This window comes from Hyperolius riggenbachi, chromosome 5, assembly GCF_040937935.1.
Source record: "Hyperolius riggenbachi isolate aHypRig1 chromosome 5, aHypRig1.pri, whole genome shotgun sequence".
Lineage (NCBI taxonomy): Eukaryota > Metazoa > Chordata > Amphibia > Anura > Hyperoliidae > Hyperolius > Hyperolius riggenbachi.
In genome coordinates, this window is record NC_090650.1 from 370,419,923 (window position 1) to 370,447,844 (window position 27,922).

Here is a 27,922-nt window from a genome sequence, read left to right on the forward strand (position 1 = left end):
TGTTCATCGGATATACAGATAAGGTTCTGCGCCCCTTACAACTAGTACAGAATGCTGCAGCCAGACTCCTAGTCAATGCCCCCCGCAGCTCACACATCCCCCCAGTACTGCAAACTCTTCACTGGTTGCCAGTAAAATGGAGAATCCATTTTAAGATCTGCCTGCTGACATTCAAGGCTCTAAACCACACGGGACCCAAATACATAGTGGATCTATTGGAACTTTATGCCCCTCCACGCACCCTCCGCTCTGCCAACAAGATGAATCTGGTTATTCCCAGGATACACTTAACATTTGGTGCAGCCCTCACTCTATGGAACTCACTTCCACAATCAGTATGAGAGGCTCCTTCTCTGGACAGCTTTAAAAAAAAGGCTAAAAACTCACCTCTTTTCCCGAGCCTTTGAGACTGCATAATGCAGGGTCACAGCACGTTGAGTCCCCAGGGAGAAAAGCGCTATAAAAATATTATTGTTGTTATGATACAGGATGCCTAGAAGGAGAAAGAAGGAAGGACATGCAACACGTGGATCCCAGGAGATGAGTGACAACCTATGCTGTGCTCAACCCCCGCTGCTGCGCCCAGGGCAATGCCCCGCTTTCCTGCCCCTAGGAACAGGTATGACAACAGTACTGTTAATGCTGGAGGAAGCAATGTTTGTTCATCATAAGCCCACTGGGAGCGATCTGTCACTGTCAAATGCAATAAGTTTGCATTTAAGTTTTTTGTTTGGACACTTCAGTACTTCACCCCTAAAGGAAGAATCTGGAAATTTAGCGGGCAGGGTAAGAATGGTCAGTGGTAATCTTATAGGTTTTCTGCCACTGCTGTTGTTGAGATCCTGCAGGTAGGGCAAACTGCAGCCAGTAATCTCTTCTGCTGATTTTAGGAGATTATGGACCCCAAAAAATGACTCAGCCAAGGCAACAGCTGATACATCTACAATAAATGAATAGGCCTGAGAGGGTTATCATCTGAAATCTACTCTGATTTCCACAGTGTTTATTATATTAAACTAGAGCTGTCCCACTGCACCCCAATAAACACACATATCTCCTTTGGATATGTGTTCAACCGATAGTGTCATCTGAATATCTAATGCCTGGAATACATGGAGCGATCCGGCGGCTCGATTAGCCTCCGGATCGACTCCCGCGTGTCCCCGCGGCCGCCCTGATCGATTCCCGCTCGTCCCCGCGGGCACTTCCTTATCTTCCGCTCGATTCCCCGCTATTGTCCGCCCGCGGGTATCGAGCGGGGAATCGATCCGCGTGGTCATCGGACCTGTTGGATATTATCAATCGAGCCATCAGCGCCTTGATTGATAAGGAGCTATCGCTCCGTGTATTCAAGGCATTAGACCTTTACCGACCAAACAGTAAATCTGGGTACGACCGTGGCCCAGGATTTTGAGCTACAGCAAAATAGTGGTATTACCTCATGCCCCTTTTTCTGGCCCCCTATTGCATGTCTGCATTACAGAGGGGTCTGTGGGGGTGAAGTCATTGGTGTAGGCTAATCACGTGCCCGCGTTGTCAGCTGGCATTGGGGGCTGCTTTACACACACGCTAGATTCTTGGCAGAGGCAGTTATCAGCCATGTCGGGACAGTCACTATTGTTTTAATTGAGTCGGTTCAGCATACAGAGTTTCCCTTTTACCACAGAGCCAGGTATACACAAACAATGACATAGCTTGAATCCAAGCTTCAAAATGGATCCTCTTTCCAGGGGGTTCCTGGAAAAGCAGACTGGCTGGAACCAACCTTTTGGTATATCTTAGCTGAAGTTAGAATCTGAATATATGTTATATAGATATATATGATTTTCATACTGCTCTTTTATGCATAAAACTGTACAAGAATATCCAAGAGTCACATATGAATTTTAGCAAACATGTAATGATTCTAGCACTGTTTAATTCTGACAAATGTGGGAGGTGGGTTATTTTATCTTCCATGATGCAGTAAGTTATAGCATTTAAGTTGTATTTCTACATGTGCAGTAGAACTTGAGTTTACTGTAATAATTATTGTACATCCAAGTCAGGGGAAAGTGACACAAAGAAACATTACACAGAACATTTATATTGCACTTTTCGCCTAGCTGACTCAAAGCGCCAGAGCCTTAGCCACTAAGACACACTCTATAGGCAGTAGGGAGTCTTGCCCAAGCTGTCCTACTGAATAGGTGCTCCTATTCAACAGGAGGAGACGAGATTCGAACCCTGGTCTCCTGTGTCAGAGGCCCAGCCACTGCTGTGTCATTTTATTGCCTGTGTTATTGACAATAATGGAGACATCCAGGTGGAATATCGGACATGCAGGTGGAGATTTTATCCAAGGTGCGAGGGGAGAGATCAGGGGTGTGAAGGTAGATTTGGGTGTCACCAGAATAGAGGTGGTAGTTGAAACCAAGTGAGGAGAAGAGTTTGCCAAGCTAGGGGGTGTAGAGGGCGAAGAGTAGTGGCCTGAAGACAGAGCCCTGGGGAACTTCAACAGAGAGAGGGGAAACGGAGGAAGATCCATTAAATGAGGTCTTAAAGGAGTGATCAGCGAGCGAAGAAAAGAATCAGGTCAGGCTGAGTGGCGGATACTAATTGAGTTTAGGGTTTGTAGTGGTGGTGGTGGTGGGGGGGGGGGGGGGGGGGGTAAAGGAGAAAAGGTGTGGTTGGAAGTGTTAAATGCAGAGGAAAGGTCCAGGATACAGGATTCAACAGGATGGTGCTGGACTAGGTAGCCACAGCACACAGGGCTCTGGCCTTTTTCATCTTTTTACCTTTTTTCTACTCAATTTTCCTCCTTGGTCCTACTCCATAGAGCCACATTAATCCATGCCATGCATGCACTGATTAAGAGGATCAACCAACTCGAAACAGTCTGTATGCATGTTGGATTATTATGGCTCTGTACAAATAACAAGCTGACTCATCATTGCATTCCAGCGGTTCTGGAGGTGTGTTTAGCTTCCAAGGAAAACAATGGTTAATTTGCATATTTCAGCAGTGATGCACTGGGAGACATCTCAGAGCTCACTCCAACCTGAATTATCGCAATTATGGTACTTTCTGTTTTAAGAAAGCAAACTTTTGTTTTCCATAGCATTTTAGTAAGGGGGCTTTTTGGACCATTGTAGCCCCTTACACACTCCAATGAATCCTGGTTCACCATGAGCTTGCTGGGTACTCTGTGCCGGAGGAGAAGGATGGAATAGTATTTGCAACCACTCTCTCTGCCTAACACTAACCTCCCCCTTTCCTCTGCCTGAAACTAACCTCCCTCTCCACGCCTAATACTAATCTCCCCTCTCCTGTGCCTAACACTAACCCCCTCCCCCCCCCCCCCCCCCCCCCCCGCTTAAGATTAACCTCCGCTTTTCTCCTCTGCCTAACACTAACCTCCTCTCTCCTCTGCCTAACACTAACTTCTCTCCTCTTCTGCCTGACACTAACCTTCCCTCTCCTCTACCTAGCTCTAACCCTTTCCTCTCCTCTGCCTAACCCTAACCTCCCTCTGCCTAACCCTAACCTACCCTCTGCCTAACCCTAACCTACCCTCTCCTCTGCCTAACACTAACCTCCCTGTCTAATGCTAACCTTCCCTTTTTGATGCCTAACACTAGCTTTTTTGCTGAAGTTCTCACTCCACCACTAATACCAATCACCGTTGAGTAAGCTGTTAGCCAATCAACTGTTTGCATTTCTCCACAGGGGTCAAACCAGTTACGGCTACGTTCACAGTGGTGCGTTGTAAGGACCGCTTTGCAACTCGGCTTGCCGCCCTGCAATGCATCACCTATATAGCCATGTTCATACTGTGGAAGGAGTGTCGTGGTTTACCAGTGTGGGCCACCATAACACCCCACCATGCAGTGCGTTATCAAAACACGCATGTTAACAGTAGAAGTGAAGCATACTTTTTTATTGACTATGCTTTACTGTATCCAACGTAACGGTAGAATTTTGCATTTTAGTTACATTTCTTAATCATCACTTGTGGACAGCAATGAAATTAGATAGTCCTGCCTGTGTATAATACAATAAAAATGTGAATACAGGTTTTATAGTGAAGGGCATTCAACACTAATTTCAAGTATTAACAGGTGGAACATGTGATTTAACTATGTTATACTAACCGCACTAAACTGATCTTGCTCACAATTAACAGACTGTTAAGAATTTACAAGGCTTTAAGGTCGATTCAATGACACGCTGCCAGATGGAATAGGTCAGACTTTTAATTAAAATTCCATTTATATTATAATCAACAAGATAGTGACCTACAGCTCACAGAATGTGCATTGCAATCTGCATCTACGAGCGGAACATTCAGATATTTGAACCTAGACTGAGAGCCTCTCTGGGTAATAAAACATGAGCATAGAAGAAGACAGCACCATGTTATTTCTCACCGCATACATTTCTATGGAAGACATAGTGATTTATTTATTAGCTTTTCGCCATATTGATCTATTTAGTCCTGTTGCAGAGCTGAAGGCCCAGAGGTTATTTGTGCACACAGCAAATAGAATCCAGGAGCACTCAGTCTTTTGAGAGTTAGCGAGGGGGGGGGGGGGGAGTGTCTGATCTTACCTTGGTGAAATCTATACATACGCCAGTGCAGGCCAGGCACACACTAAGTAGTGTTGGCAACACTGGAGATGGCATCACTGTAATCCTGCCGGGAAGAGGCATTTCTAATAATTTGATAACAGGGTCAAAACAATTCAGATTGAATATGCTTGACAACTGATTGGTTCCAGTACTCTGTATAGTTGGGTTTTCTGTGATGCTAGATGACACTGCCTAGCATAAATGATACAACAAACCCAGACTGGATCTTTAAAAATGATTTGCTATTCCCAGTGGTAAATGTTGCAATCATCACCTGGGCCATATCATATTATAGTGGAGGTTGCTGAGAGGTTAAAGGACACCCGAGGCGAAAATAAACTAATGAAATAAACAATTGTTTATTCCCACTCCCCCTACATATGCAAACAACCAGGTATACAGGTCTGTCCCATTTCCTTTCTGACATAGAGACTGTCCTTGGAAAGTAGGTTTTGACACTGGATATCATGTGACTATTCGGGTGGGGATGTAATCCTTGCACTAGCCCCACAGCTCTGTAGCTATGCCACTGTTGGATATCAAACCTGAGCCCAATATACCAGCATTATAATCTGGTGTATCCATACAACTACAAGTCTCAAATATTAACAAAAATGAATACACAGATTTGCCTGGCTCAAATCATGGTGGAAGGTTCAAAACAACCACCAATGAAAACTCTGCTCCAGAAAAGCAAGCATGAAACTATCAGCAAATATGTAAAATGAGTGGGAGGAGCTAAAAGTTCAGTGATACGGATACAGCTATTACGCCGCTGTCTGGACCCCCACTGTTACCTGCGCCATTTGTATATGTGTTAACCCTGTGCTGCAGTTAAAGCCAAGAAGTTCATCTAGTGCAGTGATGGCTAACCTTGGCACTCCAGCTGTGCTGGAACTGCAAGTCCCATGAGGCCTTACAATACTCTAACAGCCCTAAGCCTAATTCGGGAGGCAGAGGCATGATGGGATTTGTAGTTTTGTCACAGCTGGAGTGCCAAGATTAGCCATCACTGATCTAGTGCCTGGCTCTTATCTCGGATTGGTCTGTTTGTGGTTCACCGCGAGCACAGGTGATATGGTTGCAGCTTAAAGGGCACCCTGAAGGTTGTACTTATCAATTGCCGGCCTCGATCTTCTCCTGGCTTTCCTTGCCTGAAAATAGCCCCCGGTCAGGCATACTGTATACATTTAACTGTCATCTGAATGAAGCAAACTGTGCTCCAATGTTAAATTAGATATTAAACGAATGACAGATTCCCCCTCACAGGATATTCTGGAGTTCACTCTGTAAACATGCGCCCTCATCCCCTAAAATTATATAATTCCAATATATTCTGGTCAAGGCCGGTTCAAGTAACAATTGGGCCCTAGGGCAAAATTAGCCCCCAACAGACACCCCCCGAACCACCCCCCGAACCAGAAAGCGTTATTAGAGGCCCTTTGTTGCAGCCAAAATTCCCTCCTGGGCCCCTGAGCTGGCTGCTGACCCTCCCCCAATCACCTCCCAACTTAACAGACTCTGCAGAGTCCCTGGAAAGCAACTGTTAAGATGGGGAGGGACAACTTGGGGGCCCCTACAGGCTCTGGAGCCCTGGGGCAATTGCCCATTTTTTCCTATGGTAGCTCCGGCCCTAATTCTGGTACCGGAGAGTTCACTCTGTAAAAATGCTGCTATCTCATCCCTAAATTCTTACCATATCAATATTAATGCTACAAATATCCAAAACAATGAGCAGCAGCTCCCTCTCTGCTTTCTAGTATTACCTTTTAGCTTCCTAGGTAGTTCATACTGTAGAAATTCACCAGAGACTTTTTAAATTAACATGAGTGGCTAGGAAAGAAGGTCTATAAAGGCAGTAAAACTGTAATGATCGCTGCTGCAGCAGGTGTTGCTGGAAGTAGTAGTGCTGCAGCTCAGGCAGTTCTGATCTCTTTCCATGCAAGCTGCATAGCTTTGTCTGCCTTTCCCTGCTGTCAGCTTGTGACTGATTATCATTCACCTGTGTGGGAATCTGCATGTCTGCTCCCATTGGATGACCTCAGTATAAAGATCTGCTTCCTGCAGGACTCCTCGGGTTTTCATAGCTTCAGTTTAAGCCTGTCTTGCTGTCGCTTCAGCCCTCGATCGTGTTTCTTGTTCTAAAAGATACTTTGCTGGTTTTGCATCATACATTGGTTCATTGCCCATATATATGCATACCAGCACGGTTATTATTTTCCTTGTATTCGTGTTACGTTGATACATCAGTGTCGCTGATGTATACGTACACGAACTGTTTATATCCTGTGTGCAGTTAGTCAGCTTTCCAGCACGTTTTGGTAGTTTGCGCGTATCGTGAGCACCCGTGCTGAGCTAGTATCCTGCTCCTGGTCCTGTTCGTGGATTGCGTTCATCTCTGCGAGGAGATAACGAATCCTTCTGAATCCTGTCCTGTTACCGTTTGTGGATTGCGTTCATCTCTGCGAAGAGATAACGAATCCTTCTGAATCCTGTTCTGTTACTGTTTGTGGATTGCGTTCATCTCTGCGAAGAGATAACGAATCCTTCTGAATCCTGTTCTGTTACCGTTTGTGGATTGCGTTCATCTCTGCGAGGAGATAGCGAATCCTTCTGAGTCCTGTTCCCTGTATTACTCCAGTCCTAGTCAGCGTTCCTGCTTATGTCATATATTGGTTCATTGCCGATATATACATATGTTAGTCAGACGTTACAAATAGTTTCATTGATAGCTGTAATTGTAATACGCTAGGAAAACATACTTATTGTATATTTGTCTGTGTTACGTTCATCTATCTTGATCCTGCTATTTCCTGACTATCCTGTCCTGTCTTTGTGAGGCACGCCATCGCTGCTAACGCATTGGCTGCCTCATTCCAGTCTGTCTTGTTTTGGACGCTTGCTGTCACTAAGTAGCCGCTGGCTAGCAAGCGTTCATTCTGTCTACCTGTCCTGATCTCCTCAGTTCTGGTTTATGCGCTCAGCGCTACTTTGCGCTGAGACGTTATAGCGAAAGCATTGTTTGTGGCTGTCGGATCTGCACCGGCTCTGTGCGCCACAATCTCCTATTGGAGTCAGTCCTCCCCTCCACTATACTAGGGATAGCCTGTTTCCTTGTGCTAGTGTGTGTACCTCCTCCACGTCAGCTCATGCGTTGCATGCTGACTGTGGAGAATACACCACCAAGCCTTACATTATGAAAACCCCATTACCAATCCCCATTGTGGGGGGGATTCCCAGAAAGTATGACACTGTTAATTATGGTTCCTGTTCCTTTAAGAAATTTGAAGAACTTAACTCTGAAACAGAAAATGAGTTTTTCTCTGAATGTGCCAGGTTCCTGGCCAATCCCGATCTCCAAGCGACTCCTGTTTCAACCTGGGCACTCCAACTAAGTTATATTTTGTTTAAAGGGGAATTATTCCAGTGGGCATTTGATGTTCTCAATCATTCCGATTTGAAAGAGAGACCGCTGGAATTTCTAGCGTTTGTGATCCATAACTGGTTGCGCATAGATCCATTGCCTTTTCCTCTTAATGAACTCCTGGCAGCAGGCCAATCAGCTTCTCCTTCAATTGCTTGCAAAAATGTTCAGCAAGCAGAAAGTGTTACTGATAATTTTCCTGCAGCCTTGAATAAATCACCAAAAACAGCAGGGTCTAAGGCAAAACGCAAACGTTCTAAGAAACGTGTCCGATCTGCAGAGTCGTTATCCTTAGCGACTGAGACCTATAATGAGATTCTGCCATTAACAGATAATGAAATGCAATTGTCTTTCAGGGGAGTTAAATGGACTTATGAAACTACTAATGAACTTTCCTCCCTGGCTAGGGAAAATAAAGATTTTTGTTTAAAAGAATTATCTGAGTATGATTGAGGAGATATTACAGAGTATTGAACAAATCAACTTATTTGTGAAGCAAGGAAAGTTTGCATACACTACAGTTCAGCACTTGCTACAGGTATTGGAGATTCTTAGGTAGAGATGGGCCGAACCTCCGATTTTAGGTTCGCGAACCGGGTTCGCGAACTTCCGCGGAAGGTTCGGTTCGCGTTAAAGTTCGCGAACCGCAATAGACTTCAATGGGGATGCGAACTTTGAAAAAAAAAAATAATTATGCTGGCCACAAAAGTTATGGAAATGATGTTTCAAGGGGTCTAACACCTGGAGGGGGGCATGGCGGAGTGGGATACACGCCAAAAGTCCCCAGGAAAAATCTGGATTTGACGCAAAGCAGCGTTTTAAGGGCAGAAATCATATTGAATGCTAAATGACAGGCCTAAAGTGCTTTAAAACATCTTGCATGTGTATACATCAATCAGGTAGTGTAATTAAGGTACTGCTTCACACTGACACACCAAACTGTTCACTGAACAGAACAGGTATGCAGTGGCGGGTTCACTAAACAGGTATACAGTGGCGGGTCCACTGAACAGAACAGGTATGCAGTGGCGGGTCCACTGAACAGAACAGGTATGCAGTGGTGGGTTCACAGAACAGGTATGCAGTGGTGGGTTCACAGAACAGGTATGCAGTGGCAGGATCACTGAACAGGTATGCAGTGGTGGGTGGGTTCACAGAACAGGTATGCAGTGGCAGGATCACTGAACAGGTATGCAGTGGTGGGTGGGTTCACAGAACAGGTATGCAGTGGTGGGTTCACAGAACAGGTATGCAGTGGTGGGTTCACAGAACAGGTATGCAGTGGCAGGATCACTGAACAGGTATGCAGTGGTGGGTGGGTTCACAGAACAGGTATGCAGTGGCAGGATCACAGAACAGGTATGCAGTGGTGGGTTCACAGAACAGGTATGCAGTGGCAGGATCACTGAACAGGTATGCAGTGGTGGGTGGGTTCACAGAACAGGAATGCAGTGGCAGGATCACTGAACAGGTATGCAGTGGTGGGTGGGTTCACAGAACAGGTATGCAGTGGTGGGTTCACAGAACAGGTATGCAGTGGCAGGATCACTGAACAGGTATGCAGTGGTGGGTGGGTTCACAGAACAGGTATGCAGTGGCAGGATCACAGAACAGGTATGCAGTGGTGGGTTCACAGAACAGGTATGCAGTGGCAGGATCACTGAACAGGTATGCAGTGGTGGGTGGGTTCACAGAACAGGTATGCAGTGGCAGGATCACTGAACAGGTATGCAGTGGTGGGTGGGTTCACAGAACAGGAATGCAGTGGCAGGATCACTGAACAGGTATGCAGTGGTGGGTGGGTTCACAGAACAGGTATGCAGTGGCAGGATCACTGAAAAGGTATTTTCACCGTGATGTTGCGCTCAGTCCTCACTTTCCTTGATAGGCTGCTGACTATGCACAGAGACAAGTCCCAGTCACGTAAACAATCACACTATAGCCGCGCCAATATTCTGTATCACCGTTTGTGATCCACGAGATTCCTAAAAACAGAAACACAGCAGACCAGACCTTCTCATAGTGAGTATCGTCTCATCAGTGACACCCTTGTGCAATCGCACACACTGCGTGAGGGATAAGGGTACTATCACCAGGGTGGATGGGGATCACACACCCCCCCTTTCCTTCCCTGCTCACCAGAAGATTTCTTGTCAATACTGCATATCACAAAGCATCCATGCCGTTTAAAACCTTAAAAACATCAAGCGTATTCACATAGCATAAAACCGCTTTAATAGGCTCCCAATGGCCCCCAAGTTAAAACTGCGTACATAAAATTTTCTTGTATATTAGCATATCACAATACCACATCGCCGCCAGCTCCGGTCACCTCTCACATGCCCAGGCCGCGTCTCCTCCGGTCAGTGGTAATACAGCGTGCGTCCTCCAAGCTCCGCCCTACGCGTTTCGTCACGTGCCAAGTTGTGACTCATCAGGGGCAGCCCCTGATGAGTCACAACTTGGCACGTGACGAAACGCGTAGGGCGGAGCTTGGAGGACGCACGCTGTATTACCACTGACCGGAGGAGACGCGGCCTGGGCATGTGAGAGGTGACCGGAGCTGGCGGCGATGTGGTATTGTGATATGCTAATATACAAGAAAATTTTATGTACGCAGTTTTAACTTGGGGGCCATTGGGAGCCTATTAAAGCGGTTTTATGCTATGTGAATACGCTTGATGTTTTTAAGGTTTTAAACGGCATGGATGCTTTGTGATATGCAGTATTGACAAGAAATCTTCTGGTGAGCAGGGAAGGAAAGGGGGGGTGTGTGATCCCCATCCACCCTGGTGATAGTACCCTTATCCCTCACGCAGTGTGTGCGATTGCACAAGGGTGTCACTGATGAGACGATACTCACTATGAGAAGGTCTGGTCTGCTGTGTTTCTGTTTTTAGGAATCTCGTGGATCACAAACGGTGATACAGAATATTGGCGCGGCTATAGTGTGACTGAAAAGGTATGCAGCCAGGAAAAGCTAAGCCTAACTAATCTTTCCCTATGAGAGACAGACAGCAGCTCGCCCTACTCTCTCTAATGCAGGCACACGAGTGGCCGTAATGGCCGCCGCTGCCTGCCTTATATAAGGGGGGTGGGGCTCCAGGGGCTAGTGTAGCCTAATTGGCTACACTGGGCCTGCTGACTGTGATGTAGAGGGTCAAAGTTGACCCTCATAGTGCATTGTGGGGCGAACCGAACTTCCGGAAACGTTCGCCTGCGGGAGGCGAACGCGAACCACCGAAGTTCGCCGGGAACCGTTCGCCGGCGAACCGTTCGGCCCATCTCTATTCTTAGGAATAAGGAATCTGCCAATCACCTGCTAATTAACCCAATATATGTCCCTGCTACAATCATATCTGCAAACCATGATCTGCCTGTTAAGTATGCTTGGAATCCTCCATTTGAGAAAGGAGAGATGGAAGCTCTGGTCAATGAATGGAAGAATGATTCAAGTTCATTTTATCAATTTTACAGTGCAAAAAGTGAATTAGTATTGAATGCATGCATTAAGTCTGCCTATAACCTAATAAAAACTGGTGTGTGTGGGTATGACTGTGTGGCTCCTTTGATTGATGTGTGGGAACTGATTTTGGATGATTTTTATGTGACTCCGAATTCGCAAATTTGGCGTTCTGACCCGCCTGCTTCAGCACCTTTGGCTGATTCAGCAGGTGATTCTGAGCTCTTTTTGTGTGAAGTTGAAGTTCCTGCAATTCCACCCTGTACCATGGATAACTCAGTGTTACTTACCAGTAAAACAGAAGCCACTGATACATTCTTAACCTTGCCCTGCGCAAATTTCTCAGCAGAGAATCCAGAGGTCCTGCTGACTTCCGAGTCCAGTCTAGCCAGTACTCATGAGTCTTTGTTCAGTGAAACAGACACCAGAAAAATCTTGCCTGCCTCTGCAAACACTTCTGCAGAAATTACCTGTGTTAATAAAGTTCAACTCCCGTCTGATCCAGCAGATGCCAATAGATGCACTACATCAGTTTCCGAGTCCCAGCAATCCTGTCTAGAAACCTCAGAACCCCAGCATCTGAATCTTCCAATTTTACAAATGAATAGTGATTCAGATGCGCAAACATTGTGTCTTGATCTTCCTGTTTCTACACCTCGCTCTAGTATCGTGAATAGCTCAGAGCATCTGCTATGTGAACCTGAAATCGCAGAATTAGTACCTTGTTCAGAAAATGTTCCAGTAAATTTGCCCTGTACCATGAATTGTGCAGTAGATCTCTCCTATGAAGCTCAGGTCACAGAATCCTTATGCTGTCCAGCAGGTGCTTCCATGGTTTTGCCCTGCAATATGGACTGTTCAGTGATCCTGTCCAGTGAAGCTGTGGTCGCAGAGTCTTATGCTTCACCCAGTACTTTGGATACTTCAAACCCTCTAGCAGAGGAGTCTGAGGCACTGCTTACCTCAGTTGGTGTTGCAGTAATATTCACTTGTCTAGCAGCTGTTTTGGAATTACAGTCTGCTCTAATAAAACTTAATGAATTTCTGCCCAGCAAAGCAGAAGCCATTGAAATATTGTCCTCGTCAGCAAGTGTGTTAGATACCTTGCCCTGTACACAGTCTGATTTAACCAATGTTGTTGAGTCCCTCTCCAGTGTTGTAACAGCCGAGGAACTCCAGCCCTGTCCTCTGAATGTTTCAGAAGTCTTGCCCTGTAACATGGATAATTCTGATTCTCTGGTCAAAATAATAGAAATCTCAGAATTTCAGTCCGGTCTGATGAGTGTTCCTGAAACCCAGCCCTGTATCCTGAAAGATTCTGGTTCTCTGGCCGCTGTGGCAGAGGTTCCAGAGTCCCCTTCCTGTCCAGGGAATTCCTCAGTTTTGCCTAGTCCAGTGGGGGCTGCTGCAATACTGACTTGTTCTGCAGCGCCTCATGAGCTCCAATCCAGTGTATTAGATGAGTCTCTGTCCAGTCCAGAGGTAGTTGTGGAGTCCCTATCTGGTTCAGTGCATACATCAGAAGATTTGTCCTGTCTTGTTAGTGCCCCTGAATCTGATTTGTTACTGACTTTGCTGGAATCAGCGACATCTAAGTCTGATCCTGCATTCTCGTGTAAAAGTCCAGTAGTTGCGAAGTCTAGTCATGATGATTTTTTTTTGGCCAGTCCTGGTTTTGGTCCTGTCTTGGCTGACCCTGAGGCTCACAGTTCCTTGACATGCCCAGAGGTTTCTCTTGTGCCAGTGTGCCCAGATGTTCTTTGTGTGCCAGAATGCCCAAGTGTGTCTAAGGTGTTAGCGTGCTCTGATGCTTCCTTAGTGGGAACATGTTCTGATGTTGCCAGTCTGCCTGCATGCCCAGAGATGGTTCTGGTCCCTGAAAGCCCTGATCTTGATGTTTATCCTTGTGGCCCTGACTCGGGAATTGCCCTAGGTTCCATAGGGGTTCTTGATAGTTCTCCATGTGAGCCTAAGGGGCGTTCTGACCTATGGGGATCTCTTTGGAGCTTCAAGGTGTTCTGGGAGGTCTCTGAGAAAACTTGTCCTGGTGCCTTGGACTGGTTCAACAGTGGGTTTTGTGTTGGTAAAGACAGTCCCGGTGGGCATTGCAAAGGCTTTGGCGTTTTTGAACGGTTCCTGGAAGGCGGTGGGTATCGCTCAGGGAGTTTCGGAGGGCTTTCTTCTGGAAATCATGGTTCTGATGGGTGTCACACTGGGGCTTGTAGTACTGATAGGCATGGTTCTGTAGGTTCTGGTTCTGATGGGTCCAGTCTTGTGGGGACTGATTCTGGAATTCGGTCTTGCCGGGCTGTCCCGGTCATCATGAATTATCATTCAGACTGTTTTGTTGGGAATTTCAGTTTTGAAAAGTGTCTGGAATCTGCTTTTAAGGGCGGGGGTACTGTAATGATCGCTGCTGCAGCAGGTGTTGCTGGAAGTAGTAGTGCTGCAGCTCAGGCAGTTCTGATCTCTTTCCATGCAAGCTGCATAGCTTTGTCTGCCTTTCCCTGCTGTCAGCTTGTGACTGATTATCATTCACCTGTGTGGGAATCTGCATGTCTGCTCCCATTGGATGACCTCAGTATAAAGATCTGCTTCCTGCAGGACTCCTCGGGTTTTCATAGCTTCAGTTTAAGCCTGTCTTGCTGTCGCTTCAGCCCCCGATCGTGTTTCTTGTTCTAAAAGATACTTTGCTGGTTTTGCATCATACATTGGTTCATTGCCCATATATATGCATACCAGCACGTTTATTATTTTCCTTGTATTCGTGTTACGTTGATACATCAGTGTCGCTGATGTATACGTACACGAACTGTTTATATCCTGTGTGCAGTTAGTCAGCTTTCCAGCACGTTTTGGTAGTTTGCGCGTATCGTGAGCACCCGTGCTGAGCTAGTATCCTGCTCCTGGTCCTGTTCGTGGATTGCGTTCATCTCTGCGAGGAGATAACGAATCCTTCTGAATCCTGTCCTGTTACCGTTTGTGGATTGCGTTCATCTCTGCGAAGAGATAACGAATCCTTCTGAATCCTGTTCTGTTACTGTTTTTGGATTGCGTTCATCTCTGCGAAGAGATAACGAATCCTTCTGAATCCTGTTCTGTTACCGTTTGTGGATTGCGTTCATCTCTGCGAGGAGATAGCGAATCCTTCTGAGTCCTGTTCCCTGTATTACTCCAGTCCTAGTCAGCGTTCCTGCTTATGTCATATATCGGTTCATTGCCGATATATACATATGTTAGTCAGACGTTACAAATAGTTTCATTGATAGCTGTAATTGTAATACGCTAGGAAAACATACTTATTGTATATTTGTCTGTGTTACGTTCATCTATCTTGATCCTGCTATTTCCTGACTATCCTGTCCTGTCTTTGTGAGGCACGCCATCGCTGCTAACGCATTGGCTGCCTCATTCCAGTCTGTCTTGTTTTGGACGCTTGCTGTCACTAAGTAGCCGCTGGCTAGCAAGCGTTCATTCTGTCTACCTGTCCTGATCTCCTCAGTTCTGGTTTATGCGCTCAGCGCTACTTTGCGCTGAGACGTTATAGCGAAAGCATTGTTTGTGGCTGTCGGATCTGCACCGGCTCTGTGCGCCACAATCTCCTATTGGAGTCAGTCCTCCCCTCCACTATACTAGGGATAGCCTGTTTCCTTGTGCTAGTGTGTGTACCTCCTCCACGTCAGCTCATGCGTTGCATGCTGACTGTGGAGAATACACCACCAAGCCTTACAAAAACCTAGGCTTTATTGTGACTTGCTGCCAGGCATCACCTAGAATCAATTCTCCCACTAGAGCCTGAACTCCCTGCAGGTGTAGGGCTATACTGTTCCCTGATAAATAAGAAGTGACAATAGCAGCACCCACTGGATGAACACAGCAGTTGCCCTCCAGACACGGGACTTGGACATGGTGGCAGCTACACAGGAGAGGCAACTACTGTATAATATGAGTGAGTGACCAGGGGCGTAACAATAGACCCTGCAAGGGATGCAGCGGCAGGGGGGCCCAGAAGCCACAGGGGGCCCCATGGAGGGAGGTTTCTTTTCCCTGTCCTGAGAGACTGCCAACTAACGGCACGGAGACAAAAAAAAAAACAAAATGTCCTGCTCTCTGCATAATTGTTCTAATGATTGCATCTGCTCAGCCAGGGATAAGGATTCATACAAAGTTTTGCAGAAAAACATGTGTAGTACATCCCTATATAGTGTGCAGCAGGCTCTTGTGTACAGCGCCCAGCCCCAACCTCTCTACCCCTCCCCAAGTGCTGTGTACTGTAGTGATGCTGGAGAAGTCTGCAGAGCCAGTTCTGCTCCATCAGAGGTGGACAGAGTTAGGCCCCATTAAAACTTGAGCGTTTTGCCGGTGATTTCGGCAAAACGCTCAAACACTAGCACTTTTGAAAGCACTAGTGTAATAAAACCCAATGGGCCATTCTTACTTGGGCAATTTGCGCTAATCGCCACAAATCGCCCAAAAAGGCGTAGCCTGCACTATTTTCAGGCGATTTCCCGGCAATCCCATTTCAGTACTATAGAAGCGCTAAACGCGATTGCGGAGAAATCGCTGTACTGTCCAGTGATTTTTCCATGTGAAATCGCGGAAAAATCACTCCCGCAAAACGCCGTCAAAAATCGCGGTGTGAATCAGTGTAATAAGCTGAGGCTGGAAGCACACTCGTCTGTCAGTTTTTTGTATGTGTTGTCTGCACACCACATGTGTCTGTATGTGTGAAAACATGCATGTTTTATCACAGAAGCTAATGTAATTTATAGAGAAAATGCCTGCAGTGCTTCTCTGCTGTCTGTTTTTATCTGCATGGTGAAATCACATTCAAGTGTGCACTAGCCAACTGAATAACATTGGTTTCTCAGTTTACCTGTAAAGAGAGTGCAGCGTTAGGGAGTTTGGGGGATTGGCTGGAGGGGGCCCCATCCAAAATTTTGCAGGGGGGCCCAGTGATTTTTAGTTACGCCCCTGTGAGTGACTTTCTGTTAAATTACATTTCTTTTCTAATATCCAGGGAAGATTCTATTTCATCAATGCAATTCTTGCACACCCAGCTAGATGCAAATAGAAATTATTTTTAAAAGGAAAAAAGTATACATACAAATGTATATAGAAACTAGGGAATCTGCAGTAGTATACAGTGGCTTGCAAAAGTATTCGGCCCCCTTGAAGTTTTCCCCATTTTGTCATATTACTGCCACAAACATGAATCAATTTTATTGGAATTCCACATGAAAGACCAACACAAAGTGGTGTACACATGAGAAGTGGAACGAAAATCATAAATGATTCCAAATATTTTTTACAAATCAATAACTGCAAAGTGGGGTGTGCGTAATTATTCAGCCCCCTTTGGTCTGAGTGCAGTCAGTTGACCATAGACATTGCCTGATGAGTGCTAATGACTAAATAGAGTGCATCTGTGTGTAATCTAATGTCAGTACAAATACAGCTGCTCTGTGACGACCTCAGAGGTTGTCTTAAGAGAATATTGGGAGCAAAAACACCATGAAGTCCAAAGAACACACCAGACAGGTCAGGGATAAAGTTATTGAGATATTTAAAGCAGGCGTAGGCTACAAAAAGATTTCCAAAGCCTTGAACATCCCACGGAGCACTGTTCAAGCGATCATTCAGAAATGGAAGGAGTATGGCACAACTGTAAACCTACCAAGACAAGGCCGTCCACCTAAACTCACAGGCTAAACAAGGAGAGGGCTGATCAGAAATGCAGTCAAGAGGCCCATGGTGACTCTGGACGCGCTGCAGAGATGTACAGCTCAGGTGGGGGAATCTGTCCATCGGACAACTATTGGTTGTGCACTGCACAAAGTTGGCCTTTATGGAATAGTGGCAAGAAGAAAGCCATTGTTAACAAAAAAGCATAAGAAGTCCTGTTTGCAGTTTGCCACAAGCCATGTGGGGGACACACTAAACATGTGGAGGAAGGTGCTTTGGTCAGATGAGACCAAAACTGAACTTTTTGGCCAAAATGCAAAACGCTATGTATGGCGAAAAAAGCTATGTATGGCAAAAAACTAACACTGCAAATCACTCTGAACACACCATCCCCACTGTCAAATATGGTGGTGGCAGCATCATGCTCGGGGGGTGCATCTCTTCAGCAGGGACAGGGAAGCTGGTCAGAGTTGATGGGAAGATGGATGGAGCCAAATACAGGGCAATCTTTGAAGAAAACCTCTTGGAGTCTGCAAAAGACTTGAGACTGGGGCGGAGATTCACCTTCTAGCACCTAGGTTCTCAACGTGTGGTACGCGTACCCCAGGAGGTACTTCTGATGATTCAAGGGGGTACTCGGGCTTGATATAATAAAATTAACTAAGTATAACAAATTTAGAGTTTTAGATTATGATAAATCCTACATAAACAACACCAAATTAGTATGTTAGCTAATTAAAAGCAATAATGAATGCTTGGAAATAGTTTAGAACCAATTATTATGTACTATGATTAAAAATATATTTGTCAAGGGGTACTTGAGATAATGTTTACTATGCCAGGGGGTACTTGGTGACTACAGGGGTACATACCAATAAAATGTTGAGAAACACTGCTAGCAGAACAACGACCCTAAACATAAAGCCAGGGCAACAATGGAATGGTTTAAAACAAAACATATCCATGTGTTAGAATGGCCCAGTCAAAGTCCAGATCTAAATGCAATCAAAAATCTGTGGTAAGATCTGAACATTTCTGTTCACAAACGCTGTCCATCTAATCTGACTGAGCTGGAGCTGTTTTGCAAATAAGAATGGGCAAGGATTTCAGTCTCTAGATGTGCAAAGCTGGTAGAGACATACCCTAAAAGACTGGCAGTTGTAATTGCAGCAAAAGGTGGTTCTACAAAGTATTGACTCAGGGGGGCTAAATAATTACGCACACCCCACTTTGCAGTTATTTATTTGTAAAAAAAAAATAATTGGAATCATGTATGACTTTCGTTCCACTTCTCACGTGTACACCAGTTTGTATTGGTCTGTCACGTGGAATTCCAATAAAATTGATGCATGTTTGTGGCAGTAATGTGACAAAATGTGGAAAACTTCAAGGGGGCCGAATACTTTTGCAAGCCACTGTATAAGCAACATACATACAGATGCACAATAGTATCTTCTGGTAGCTACAAAGATATAAACAGAGGTTATTTCTGTTGATGATCTGCTGTCAAGTTCTAGAAGCTAGTCGATGACCTTTATCAGTCGGTCACGGACTACAAATACCATATTTTTCAGCATATAAGGCACATTTTATCTCTCCAGAAAAAGTCCTTGCATCTTATATGCTGAATACAGCGAGCCCGCCTATTCAAACCATTCAAACCAATGACCCGCTGCGATATCGGGGGACTCCCTGTATTGTCCTCTGCCCCCAGAGCCCCGTGTACAACTATCACCCTTCCAGCCCCTCCCGTGTATGACTATCACAAACGTTTCCCACGGTGACGCAGCGGACGTCATTAGAGTCAATGGGAGATGCAGGAAATTATCGAGTGCGGTTTGACCAATGGTGATCCCAGTGACGTACTTGCCACTGAGCGCTGGGGGGTTGCGGCGTACTCTTTCTTAGTTTTACTACAGCATTTACCCCTTTTACGAAAGATGATGTTCATCAACACCTGCCGTGGGTACCATCATCATCTTAAGAACCTGTTGATGGTCATATTTGTTCCGAAAACTCCTCTATGTTTTCATTAATAAAAATGCCTACGCAGGTTTGTTTATACTGGTTTTAGCCTTTTAAATCTGACAGTTTATTATAATGGATGGACTAGCAAGTTCAAGTACTCCCTGAGCCCAGCATAAGCACCAATAGGGTAGGTGTACCGCATGTTGAGAACCTTAGATACAGACTGTAATAGAGAAACCCAGCCAGCAACAGATTAGAGGCATTGCCAATCAGTGTATTCTGCCTGGTAACACCAACCATGTAAATAAACCCTTATTAAGAGATCAGTAACAGGAATTCTATTTATAGTGGGCAGGTGCTGTAAAATACTGGCTTGTTTTGCTGGTGCATGCAGACTGCAATAGCAGCTGGATTCCTTCAATTCCAAATTTGATCATTTAAAGAGACTCTGAAGCGAGAATAAATCTCGCTTCAGAGCTCAGAGTTAGCAGGGGCATGTGTGCCCCTGCTAAAACGCCGCTATCCCGCGGCTTAACGGGGGTCCCTTCACCCCCAAATCCCCCACTGCAACACTTGGTCGCTCCTGGAGGCAGGGCTAACGGCTGCAGCCCTGCCTCCAGTCGCGTCTATCAGCGGCGCACCACCGCCTCTCCCCCGCCCCTCTCAGTGAAGGAAGACTGAGAGGGGCGGGGGAGAGGCGGAGATACGCGCTGACAGACGCGCGTGGGGCAGGGCTGCGGCGGTTAGCCCTGCCCCAACCAGGAAGCGCTCCCCCGCTGTACGGAGGAGATTTGGGGGATCAGGGACCCCTGTTAAGACGCGGGATAGTGGCGGTTTAGCAGGGGCACACATGCCCCTGCTAACTCTGAGGTCTGAAGCGAGATTTATTCTTGCTTCAGACTTTCTTTAAAAAGGACCTGAACTCTCTGATCTAAAAGGATAAGCAACAGCATAATAACCTTTAAAGAAAAACATTTCTTTGTTACAGCTGATACAAATCCTGCAATAAATCTGCAGTATGTCTACTTCCTGCTTTCATGGATGCAGACTTAGGGCCCTTTTCCACTGTGAGCGTTTGCGACGCTGAATCTACAAAATCGCAAATCGCTAGCGATTTTTAAATCGCTAGCAAAAATCAGTAACCCTTCGCACACTCGCATGCCAATGTTCAAACAAATGCATTCACAAATTCACTCATCCAGGCACCACTGTTATCCCTACAGCTAAGTTAAAGGCCGGGGTCTTAGTTCACAGAAGAATGCATTCTTATGCTTAGTCACCTACACTGCGCAGAAGTACCCAGGTAGACGTAGGTGTCCTAACTCTGGCCCTGTAACATGCATAGTGCAAACATGCAAACATTCATTGCATCAAACCTATCTAGGGATTAGGAGCACACATCCTGACGTCCTCTCCTGGGACAGATAGCGCATTATACCAATTGCACAAGGGAGCTAACGTAATGTATGCATGCGCACAATGCACATACACCAGCATAAGCTGTGTGCATGCTGACAAAAAACACAAATGGGAAGTAGGGAGTGCACTGAATTAAAACCCTGGCCACGGGAGGTCAGTAACAAGAAAAAAAATGTGCTATCTGTCCCAGGAGACAACGTCAGAATGTGTGCTCCTAATCCCTAAATAGGTTTGATGCAATGAATGTTTGCATGTCTGCACTATGAATGTGAATGCAAATGAAATATGAATTTGTGAATGCATTTGTTTCAACATTTGCATGCGAGAGTGCGAAGGGTTACTGATTTTTGCTAATTTTCTGGCCACACCCCCTTCGGCACCTCCCTTTCCTTGATAACTTATTTAATGTAGTAGCTAGAGATGATGTGCCTGGATATATGTGTTTTTTTTTTCTTGTTACTGACCCCCTGTGGCCAGGGTTTTAATTCAGTGCACTCCCTCCTTCCCCTGTACAGTATGTGTTTTTTGTCAGCATGCACACAGCTTATGCTGGTGTATGTGCATTGTGCGCATGGATACATTACTGAGCTGTAGGGATAACAGTGGTGCCTGGATGAGTGAATTTGTGAATGCATTTGCAAGTGAGAGTGCGAAGGGTTACTGATTTTTGCTAGTTTTCAGGCCACACCCCCTTCGGCACCTCCCTTTCCTTGATAACTTATTTAATGTCCTAACTAGAGGCGATGTGCCTGGATATATGTGTTTTTTTGTTTTGGTTTTTTTAATTACTAGGGTTTGCTAAATAACATACGAATCGCAGTAGGTATTTTCCACTACCGCGATTTGATTTTAACCAAAGTGCGATCGTGCTTTGGATCTATTTTTACCACGATTTTGCTATGCAATGGGCCCTTTTCCACTAGCAATCGCTAAACGCTACCGATTTTTATTCAGAAAGTCCCACATTTTTTCTCACAATTGCAATCGCGATTTGCGATTGCAATTGCGAGAAAAAATGTGGGACTTTCTGAATCAAAATCGGTAGTGTTTAGCGATTGCTAGTGGAAAAGGGCCCATAGGGTTGATACCTTGTGTGTGCAAACAAGCTGCTCTGCCGATGCAGACAGCTGACACAGCTAAGAGACCAAAGTACAGTGGTGATGAGTCACAGATGAGGGAAATTAGACAGGCTAAATTCTCTAAATATATACAGGGTGCATTTCTCTATGTGTTCCTTCTGTCCTGTGCAAGAGTTCAGCTCCACTCTAATATACTGTATCTGTTGACAGAATTTGCTCCCGGAATGTGGTCTCTTTGGTAAAGATCCTGCCGTTCCCTGCATGTTCTGTGTGACCTACAAACATAATTGATCATAAGCCCCAACTAACTGAAATCATGAGATGATGAGAACGACCTGTGACATCTCAGACATCTCGCCCATTACAGCTATTTACACAAGGAATCAGCTCTCTCCCATGTGCAGTCCCCGCTGTGGGATATATCCTTTGTGCCCAGTAATGACTCCTGAAGCAGGCTTTTAGGACCACTCCTGAGCCCATTAAACCCATTCATTCAAGAAGAGTCCATTGAATCTCGTGGTCTGCTGCGCATTACGGCTATAGCATTACAGCTGTTTGTTAGCTTGATGAGGACAGTTTATGTATTTTTAATGGGATGTCGGCGCGTTCATCAAAATCTGATGGTTTTGTGTAAAATGTATGTTGTAAAGATAAAGAAATAAGATAATTAAGAAGCAATAGGACACTGTGATGTAATGTAGACAAATGCTACACCTACCGCACCTCACTGGTCTTTGACTCCAGAATCAATAAAGCTTGTTGCTGAGCCATTTGTGTGCCGTCTCCAAGAGTTTGTTCTACACTATGATACAACCGCCTTTTACATTACTGTACAATAATGACTCTGAAGGACCAGTTCATGGAGTGCTTCAGCCATGTCAAGTGCATATAGCTGCATGCCTGTGTCATTGTATGGATGGACATACAGCCTTGGCAAAAGGTAGATATCAGTTCATTTTGGTAAGATCGGAGACCTCACCGTCAGTTCCTCTCGGAAGCTCACCATTTTAGTTTCCTTTTAGTTTTGGCAAGATTTTGTCAGAACTGAAATATATATCAGTTGCTGTCAGTTATAACTGAAAGGACAATTGGTGTGCAAGGTAATGTCCACGTTTCCCTAAGGCTCAAGTCAAAATATTACAGTTCAACAGTGTGTTCATCCAGAAGCCGTTATGGGGTAATGGCAATTTTTATCATGGAAAACTGAGAATTCCATCTATCAGAGAGGACAAACAGGACACAGGAGAGGAGAAAGAGATTGATGAGTAGACTACGCAGGAGGTAAGTATGAAATTAGTACGTTTATTTTGACTTTTAACTTTCAGTTCAGGTTTGCTTCAAGTATTAAAGCACAATTGGATTGTGCTGAAATCTGTTGCCTTTTACATGCTGGGGGCTTCTTCCAGCCCCCCCCCATAGTCCATGAGGTCTCTGGGCCCCCTCCTTTTTTCCGCTGGTGGCTCCATTACTTGTGTGACATGAATGGGAGTCCCGCCGACTGCACATGCGCAGCTTCATCTGTGCTCCCATTGCCGGGAGCGTTCTGCGCTTGCCTGGTTCATTCTTTCAAAAAATATGCAGCTGGCATGACTTGCGTTCAGGTCGTACAAGTAAAGGAATCACCATCGGGAGAACGGAGGGGACCCAGTCCAGAGGACACTGAGAGGCCTCACAGACTATGGGGAAGAAGCCGCAGGCAAGTAACAGGCTACAGATGTCAGCACAGTTCAGGTGTGCTTTGAGTGTTTAGAAATTAGACACAGTTATGAAGCACCACAAACAATGAATAGCCTTTCAGCCTCCACAATGTCCAGCAGGTACACGGTGCTGCATGTAGCAGCCAGGCAGTGCAGACAGAGATGCCACTCTCTTTAGTGAATAAAAGTCTGCACCTGCTTTGTAAGCTGAATCTTCTTAAGGCCTCTTTTCCACGAACTGTTGAGCTGTGTGCTCAGTGAGCAGTTGCCATGCAACAGCGAGCAGTTACCAGGCAGCAGCAAGCAGTTACCAGGCAGCAGCAAGCAGTTACCAGGCAGCAGCAAGCAGTTACCAGGCAGCAGCAAGCAGTTACCAGGCAGCAGCAAGAAGTTGTGAGAGTTTGAGAGGCATTTCACTGCCAGTAAACAGTTCGTGGAAAAGAGGCTTTATTGTATCAATCCATAGTCAATAACATGGCACAGTTGCCCAACAGAACCACTGCGTTCCCGACTAAAAGTCCTTAATTTGTGGCTAAATGCCATGATCAAGGACCAGATTGGTACGGAACATGTAAGCTGCCTGTAATTGGAGGTATTTTGTTGGATATGTCCATAATAAAGAATTTAGCTTTAGGTACTTGTGCTGATCACGTCTCCTAATTAGCCTAATTGTCTTTATTGTATCAATCCATTGACAGAGATGGCACAGCTGCCCCACAGAGCTAACGCATTTCAGACTAAAATGTAAAATAGATCAAGAAATGATTGATGCTTGCCATGTAATTTGTTCATGTTGTTTCATCCTGTGTGAGCCTGGAAGTCAATTCACTAATGACTTCACTGCTTCAATGCTTTGATTATTGTGTGGACATTACAGCAACATGTGTTCAGATACTGTAATGAAGGGTTTCTCAACTTTGTTACAGCATACACACCTTTACAAGTAGCCATATTTACAAAATAATCCCTATTGTGGATCTTAATCTTAAATACTCAAATTAGGGTAACGCAACCCAGGTTTACCCTGGTAGTGTAAAAGGGGGCTAAAATGACACCTGAACGGAGAAGGATGTGGAGGCTGCCATATTTATTTTCTTTTAAACAATACCAGTTGCTTGGCAGTCCTGTTGATCTCTTTGGCTGCAGTAGTGGCTGAATCACACACCTGAAACAAGCATGCAGCTAATCCAGTCTGACTACAGTCAGAGCACCTGATCTGCATGCTTGTTGAGGGGCAGTGGCTAAACGTATTAGAGACACAGGATCAGCAGGAGAGTCAGGCAACTGGTATTATTTTAAAAGGAAAAAATCCATATCCTTCTCAGTTTAGGTTCCCTTTAAAATATATAATTCATATTTATGGCAATGTGCTTTTTCACACAAGAGGTGGGTTAGGGCTTTAGTTGTGGCGACATCCAAGTAAACATGTTGAGCTGCATCTGAAGACAGGTTTCCAGGAAACTTTCATCCAAATGTGCAGAAATCCGTTAAAGTGGACCTGAACTCTTGCACAGGACAGAAGGAAAACATAGAGAAATGCACCCTGTATGTATTTAGAGAGTTTAGCCTGTCTAATTCCCCCTCACCTGTGACTAATCACAAGTTGTAATTTGATCCCCTAGCTGTGTCAGGTGACTGCCACGGCAGATAAGCTCATTTGTAAACACAGGATATTAACAATATGTCTGCTTTCATGAAAACAGGAAGAAGATAAACTGCAGATTTATATCAGCTGCGACAAATAAATGTTTTTATTTAAAGGTTATTATGCTGTTGCGTATCTTATAGAGCAGAGAGGAAATTCTGAGTTCAGGACCGCTTTAAAATGCATGCAAACACTGTGTGCCCATTTGTCTGAATAATCACATGCAAAAGACGCACACAATTTTCCAGGAAAAAGTCCATGTGAACTAGACCAAGCAGCGATAAAGTAAGTAGACGGACATGTCTTCTATAAGGCATGTTATTCACAAATGACAAGGCAGCGCTGCACATGATTGTACGTACCTTAGGGAGCTTCCTACATCTTTCCTTTACCCAGGCATGCCTTGGGGTGGGCCGAGAAATCAATGGACAGAAGAGGCACCTCTGGGACCTACTGGAGAAATAACAACAGGTGTATGAAAAATGATGGTCCTATTTCGCCTGGACAATTCCCACAGTTTAAGCAGCCTCTGGATAATACAATCGGGACTGAAAGGCAAAGGCAACATATATTTTTCTTTATTGTATGCAAAACTGAAAAACTCCTATCACACATTATCATTGTTGTGTCTGGTTCAATTTTAAAATATTGTGGTTACAGTTGTAGCAATAGGGGGTGCAGAGGTTGCAACTGCATCATGGCCAGAGGGGCCCCAAGTGGCCCTCCCTCAAATGCAGCATTAGCTCTTTATTGGTCCTATGCAGGTAATGATCACTTCTATAGATGCTTGGAATAGTAGTAATCATTAACACACTGTTCCCCATCCCCTTCTTGCACCTCTGACACTATTATTGTCCTTGGCAGGTATTGGTGCGCAGTATCATTTGCTATGTGTAGACTTCGTGCGGGGCTCCAATGTAAAACTTGCACCGGGGCCCATAGCTCCAGTTTCACGTGAAAAGCACATGTGATTGCGCGATAACCTTTGCTTATCACATGAACTAACGCTGTTCGCATGATAAGCAATGCGAGCGGCAGAGCACGTGATAACTGCTGTGGTAGCAGTTTTCATGATTTTGAGAATAGAGCCCCATGTGTGTCTCTCTGTATGTGGGATAACGCAAGGGTTTTTTGTTTTTGCTTTTCACAGAAGCCAATGTAATTGAGAAAATGCACGTAGTGCTGCACTGTTGGTTTCTTCTGCATGGGAAAAACACATTCAAAGTGTGCAATAGCCCATTGACTAACATTGGTTCTCAGTTTTCCTGTGCAGAAAGCACATCCAAAAACATACCAGTGTGTGCCCAGTCTGACACTTCAGTAGTTCCAGGCAGTGCTGGGACAAGGTTCTCCAGCACCAGAGGCAGGAATTCCAAAGTGCAGCGCCCTCCACTGCAAATGGTACCTGCCCCAGTATAGTTAGCAGATGTGACCCCAGTATTAAGTATACCCCCCCCCCCCCCCAGTAAAGGTAGCAGGATGTTACACTAGTAAGAGTTAGCCCCTCTCCTCAGTATAGATAGCAGATGTACCCCAGGTATTAGGTTTACCCCCGGTATAGTTAGCCGGACGTGCCTCCAGTATTATGTAGCCCTCCCCCAATATAGATAGCTGATGTGCCCCCAGTATAAATATAACTATGCAGCTCAATAGAGATCCCTGTGGCGAGAGGTAATCCCTCGCTTTGTTTGCGAGTCATATCTCTGCCATTACTGTGGCCAGGGACAGGGGGCATAGCAGTTTCTGAGGGTGTGTTCATGCTATGCCTTCACTGCTCTACGCCCATAGTGGGGAAACAGAGGCATGTCATGAGGCAGAGAACATGCCTCTGTGTCACATCTGTAACCCCACCAAGAGCCACCCTGGGTTCTCTTTAGGTTATATGTATTTCCTCTCACTTATGCTCATACAAGGCTGCCAGATGTTTTTGTGGAAGTATATATTTAACATTGTCACACAGTTTCACACTCTCTATAAGAATGCTAGACTTCTACAGGACTGTCACATGCCCCGTGTTTTCCAGTGTATACAGCCATATTTCCAGGTATCACTTCCCACAGACTCAGGGCCTAGTTTTTCATTGACATGCTGTACTCATCCAAATAATTAACAGCACATGATTTCTCAGAGTCACCAGATACGGTAATGCCATCCTTATTGCCAGTGTTACATCAATAGTTTCCAGCAAGAAATGCCTTTCATAGGGCTCACAGTAGGGAGAAATGAGGAAAGAGATGCAGGATTTTGTGAACAGAGTAGAACATCCATCAGCACACCCTGCTGGACCACACCAGCATTGCGGACAACTCTACAATAGGGCCTTTTTCCACTGCACAGCTGAATTGCAAAATCGTAAATCGCTAGTGATTTTTAAATCGCTAGGGTTGCTACTTTATCATAGAAATCATGAGAAGTATTTTCCACTATAGTGATTCGATTTGCAATGGCTTTCTGGAGCGATTTTAAGAGGGCTAATGCAATGCAAATGAAAAATCACAATCGCATAACGAAATTAATGAAAAATAGCAATCGCTGGTTTGTGATTGCGAGTGGAAAAGGGCCCTTACAGCACACTAGTCAATCATGTCCAAAGTCACATTTAAAGAGACACAGAAGCGAAAAAAATATATACGACATAATGAATTGGTTGTATAGTACGGATAATTACTAGAAGATTAGTAGCAAAGAAAATATTCTCATTTTTATTTTCAGTTATATAGTGTGTTTTATAACATTGCATCATTCTTTAATATCTGCAGTTTACATACTACTCAGCATTCTAAATGATTTTTTTCAGAGCAGTCTTGTGAACTATTGACCTGTCCTCTGGCAGAGAAAAAGAAAATTCTTCACTGACAGTTGAGATAATATACTTCAGAAGACAGCCCTCTCCACGACTTTAAAAGTCGTAGAGCTTAATGGCTTTTTTGC

At 45.0% G+C, this 27,922-nt stretch overlaps 1 protein-coding gene across 5 annotated transcripts in view; it reads right to left on the reverse strand.

The window, feature by feature from the left end:
* PAG1 (phosphoprotein membrane anchor with glycosphingolipid microdomains 1) overlaps nucleotides 1–27,922 on the reverse strand; it is a 359,982-nt gene that overhangs the window by 320,564 nt on the left and 11,496 nt on the right. For 3 of the 5 annotated variants that reach the window (XM_068237534.1, XM_068237545.1, XM_068237541.1), the window contains exon 3: nucleotides 25,354–25,444. The gene's annotated coding sequence lies outside the window, so the exon portion shown is untranslated. The remainder of the gene's footprint in view (nucleotides 1–25,353; nucleotides 25,445–27,922) is intronic. The other 2 variants (XM_068237539.1, XM_068237537.1) reach the window with 1 other exon arrangement.